This window comes from Schistocerca serialis, unplaced genomic scaffold, assembly GCF_023864345.2.
Source record: "Schistocerca serialis cubense isolate TAMUIC-IGC-003099 unplaced genomic scaffold, iqSchSeri2.2 HiC_scaffold_182, whole genome shotgun sequence".
In the NCBI taxonomy this organism is placed as follows: Eukaryota; Metazoa; Arthropoda; class Insecta; order Orthoptera; family Acrididae; genus Schistocerca; species Schistocerca serialis.
Genome location: NW_026047743.1, coordinates 82,501 through 87,500, shown reverse-complemented (window position 1 = coordinate 87,500; position 5,000 = coordinate 82,501). Strand labels below are relative to the sequence as shown.

The 5,000-nt window shown below is 51.1% G+C and overlaps 1 non-coding gene across 1 annotated transcript in view; it reads right to left on the bottom strand.

Annotated features, from left to right (window-relative positions):
- LOC126443740 (small subunit ribosomal RNA) overlaps positions 1-744 on the bottom strand; it is a 1,909-nt gene extending 1,165 nt beyond the window's left edge. Inside the window, exon 1 of the ribosomal RNA XR_007582144.1 lies at positions 1-744. This exon is cut by the window's left edge and continues 1,165 nt beyond it. This is a non-coding gene — a ribosomal RNA (small subunit ribosomal RNA).
- Positions 745-5,000: the final 4,256 nt, after the last annotated feature.

Below are 5,000 nucleotides of genomic sequence, written 5' to 3'. Positions count from 1 at the left end.
ACGCCTTCGGCTCGCCCCACCGGCAGGACGTCCCACGATACATGCCAGTTAAACACCGACGGGCGGTGAACCAACAGCGTGGGACACAAATCCAACTACGAGCTTTTTAACCGCAACAACTTTAATATACGCTATTGGAGCTGGAATTACCGCGGCTGCTGGCACCAGACTTGCCCTCCAATAGATACTCGTTAAAGGATTTAAAGTGTACTCATTCCGATTACGGGGCCTCGGATGAGTCCCGTATCGTTATTTTTCGTCACTACCTCCCCGTGCCGGGAGTGGGTAATTTGCGCGCCTGCTGCCTTCCTTGGATGTGGTAGCCGTTTCTCAGGCTCCCTCTCCGGAATCGAACCCTGATTCCCCGTTACCCGTTACAACCATGGTAGGCGCAGAACCTACCATCGACAGTTGATAAGGCAGACATTTGAAAGATGCGTCGCCGGTACGAGGACCGTGCGATCAGCCCAAAGTTATTCAGAGTCACCAAGGCAAACGGACCGGACGAGCCGACCGATTGGTTTTGATCTAATAAAAGCGTCCCTTCCATCTCTGGTCGGGACTCTGTTTGCATGTATTAGCTCTAGAATTACCACAGTTATCCAAGTAACGTGGGTACGATCTAAGGAACCATAACTGATTTAATGAGCCATTCGCGGTTTCACCTTAATGCGGCTTGTACTGAGACATGCATGGCTTAATCTTTGAGACAAGCATATGACTACTGGCAGGATCAACCAGGGAGCTGCGTCAACTAGAGCTGAGCAGCCGGCCGCCCGGGAGTGTGTCCCGGGGGCCCCGCGCGAACACGCAAGCGTCCGCTCAATTATTCTGCAAACAGGAGGAGGCTGAGCTCCCCTGCACAACACACCTCGAAACCCTCTCAGGTCCCGGCGGCGCGCAGCGCCGTCCTAAGTACTTGGTCGGGTTCGAGAGAGGCGCAATCGCCCGGAGTTAGGCGAGTAGACGCTTTAGGTGCGACCACCCGTGCTCCCAACTGAGCTTGCCGCTGCCGACAGAGGCCCGGGAGCGTGCTGTCGTGGCATTGCCGGCGGGAGACAACACGCGCCACCTACGGTGACCGGCAGCTCCAACGCCAGCGCCACAGAAGGACAAAAGCCCCACTTGGGTGCCGAAGCGAACTCTCCCAGCACAGCGCACGCGCCAACACGTCCGCACAGCTGCGATACAAACCACCTGCGAGAACCGCTGGGGCGACCGAGCAGCAGACGGCGTCGCGGCGCCGAGCGCCGGGCGGCGGCGCATCCTCAGCGCACACAGTCCTCAATCGGACCAGCACACTGCAGATGGCCACCGCGCTTCGCACCGGGCCCGCGAGGACCTACTTTGGCCGCAAGGCGCCGCGAGCAGGGGGCGCCGGCGCGCAGCTGCGCCGCCTGCCGCGTCCGTCGGCCGGCGCGCCTGCCACTGGCCGCCCCCACCAGCCGGCTGTAGCGCGTGCGCCCACGCACCGCGCTGCCAGCACGCCGGGCGGCCCCCCCTCACCGGCCGGGGACGGTCCCACCCAGCCACCGCCGCGTATCGCCTCACACCCAGATCCCCTTTCGCGTTCGTGGGCATGGTGGGTCCCCTTTCACGTTCGTGGGCATGGTGGGTATCCCTGAAACAACCGGTTAATAGCTCGACCGATCGTCGCCAACACTGATTCACCTCTAGCGAGAACAACCGCACCACAACGGGTTACCTGTTGTTCATTTGCGTAACGTCACCAGCAAACGTAGACGTCCATCGCCATTTGCAACGAGTATTGCATGCCTGTGTCAGGTGTCACAACACACTACGTCTGCCCACATAGACGCAACAACATGTGCACGCCTCGAGAACACGTGGAAGGTAGCCCCCGTACGTATGCGGTGTCCATTGCGCGAACGACTGTCAGCCGGCCTCTGCAGGATGTCGCAGATGTGGAACGCGGTGCAACATGCTATCACGGTGTGTGAGAAGAGACGACTACGTCCGAATACACGCTCCACTACATCAACAGACTGCTCATGCTGATCGCCATCCAGGGCGTCCGTTCCTCCCACACGTCTGAATGGCGTACCACACTGCAATCCAGCTCTTATAGGGAGACGACACGTAGCTGCGTGCACAATATTTGGACTGTATGGTCTGCCGTTGCTAGGCGCAGTCGTCGTACGGTCACACATGTGCCACGATGTATCATTCAGTACATACGGACCAATGTGCAGTACAGTTTGTGGGTTTTGCGTACATCGGCGGACAGGTGACAGGCCGTACCACAACGTAGGCTGAGTACGTCGGCATGCGAAGGGCATTGAACATGCAAACTTCTCAACGACCAGCTTGCGAAGGCAGGGGGGAAGGGGGGGGGGCATGTACGTCCTGCTGCTATCCACATTACAGTGTATAGCAGGAGCATGTGGAAAGTCAGCAACACCTGCAAGGTGTTTAACATGACGCGATACACAGGGGACCGGGCAGTGCGAATAGCGAACTATATTGCGAGGGTTGCGGTTAGGCAACACTACACTAATTTAACGAGTTGCATAACAATTACAGAGCAGGTTCAGCGACAACGTGCGTCAGGTTAAGGCGCAATATAGGTTAGGTTGAGGCACAATATAGGTTAGGTTAAGGCACAACATGGGTTACGTTAAGGCACAAATTGGGTTACGTTAAGGCACAACATGGGTTACGTTAAGGCACAACATGGGTTACGTTAAGGCACAAATTAGGTTACGTTAAGGCACAAATTAGGTTACGTTAAGGCACAAATTAGGTTACGTTAAGGCACAAATTAGGTTACGTTAAGGCACAAATTAGGTTACGTTAAGGCACAAATTAGGTTACGTTAAGGCACAAATTAGGTTACGTTAAGGCACAAATTAGGTTACGTTAAGGCACAAATTAGGTTACGTTAAGGCACAAATTAGGTTACGTTAAGGCACAAATTAGGTTACGTTAAGGCACAAATTAGGTTACGTTAAGGCACAAATTAGGTTACGTTAAGGCACAAATTAGGTTACGTTAAGGCACAAATTAGGTTACGTTAAGGCACAAATTAGGTTACGTTAAGGCACAAATTAGGTTACGTTAAGGCACAAATTAGGTTACGTTAAGGTACAATATGGGTTAGGTTAAGGTACAATATGGGTTAGGTTAAGGTACAATATGGGTTAGGTTAAGGTACAATATGGGTTAGGTTAAGGTACAATATGGGTTAGGTTAAGGCACAACGTAGGTTAGGTTAAGGCACAACGTAGGTTAGGTTAAGGCACAACATAGGTTAGGTTAAGGCACAACATAGGTTAGGTTAAGGCACAACATAGGTTAGGTTAAGGCACAACATAGGTTAGGTTAAGGCACAACATAGGTTAGGTTAAGGCACAACATAGGTTAGGTTAAGGCACAACATAGGTTAGGTTAAGGCACAACATAGGTTAGGTTAAGGCACAACATAGGTTAGGTTAAGGCACAACGTAGGTTAGGTTAAGGCACAACGTAGGTTAGGTTAAGGCACAACGTAGGTTAGGTTAAGGCACAACGTAGGTTAGGTTAAGGCACAACGTAGGTTAGGTTAAGGCACAACGTAGGTTAGGTTAAGGCACAACGTAGGTTAGGTTAAGGCACAACGTAGGTTAGGTTAAGGCACAACGTAGGTTAGGTTAAGGCACAACGTAGGTTAGGTTAAGGCACAACGTAGGTTAGGTTAAGGCACAACGTAGGTTAGGTTAAGGCACAACGTAGGTTAGGTTAAGGCACAACGTAGGTTAGGTTAAGGCACAACGTAGGTTAGGTTAAGGCACAACGTAGGTTAGGTTAAGGCACAACGTAGGTTAGGTTAAGGCACAACGTAGGTTAGGTTAAGGCACAACGTAGGTTAGGTTAAGGCACAACGTAGGTTAGGTTAAGGCACAACGTAGGTTAGGTTAAGGCACAACGTAGGTTAGGTTAAGGCACAACATAGGTTAGGTTAAGGCACAACATAGGTTAGGTTAAGGCACAACATAGGTTAGGTTAAGGCACAACATAGGTTAGGTTAAGGCACAACATAGGTTAGGTTAAGGCACAACATAGGTTAGGTTAAGGCACAACATAGGTTAGGTTAAGGCACAACATAGGTTAGGTTAAGGCACAACGTAGGTTAGGTTAAGGCACAACGTAGGTTAGGTTAAGGCACAACGTAGGTTAGGTTAAGGCACAACGTAGGTTAGGTTAAGGCACAACGTAGGTTAGGTTAAGGTACAACGTAGGTTAGGTTAAGGTACAACGTAGGTTAGGTTAAGGTACAACGTAGGTTAGGTTAAGGTACAACGTAGGTTAGGTTAAGGTACAACGTAGGTTAGGTTAAGGTACAACGTAGGTTAGGTTAAGGTACAACGTAGGTTAGGTTAAGGTACAACGTAGGTTAGGTGAAGGCGCAATGTAGGTTAGGTTAAGGTACGATATACCTTAGGTTAAGGTACAATATCGCTTAGGTTAAGGTACAATATAGCTTAGGTTAAGGTACACGTTGTAGGGAAAGGTGTATTTTGGGGGGGGAGGGGGCGGCAGGTTCGTTGATAGTGATTATCGTAAGTGCATGCCTGCGGGATCATCCGATTTGTCACGTCAGGATGCACTTGTGGCTCATGACAGGCGGCGCTCCGATTCCAAGGTTGTGGCAGATCTGTGTCTTTCATTCCTGCCATTGTTTGTGTACTGTGACAGGAGGCAGTATTGTGATGTTGGGTGCACCCCTGTGTAGGACATGTGTGGGTGTTCGTGGCTTAGCTGAGCAATGGCGGATGTCGGAAGGGTGGGATATTCTGTTTTCTGGGTGGACCTCCCGGTCTGGTTATGATAGTGTGGATTGTGTAATGTGGCGGAGAGGATGCACCGGATGTTCTTCCATGCTGGTGGTTAGATATTGTGTGTGTGCCTGTTAGAGGCAGAGAGTAGTGTGTGATAGTGTCTGGCTGACGTGTGGTTCTCATTGTGTGCAGAGTCTTTCAGCATGTATAGGGACGGTTGTA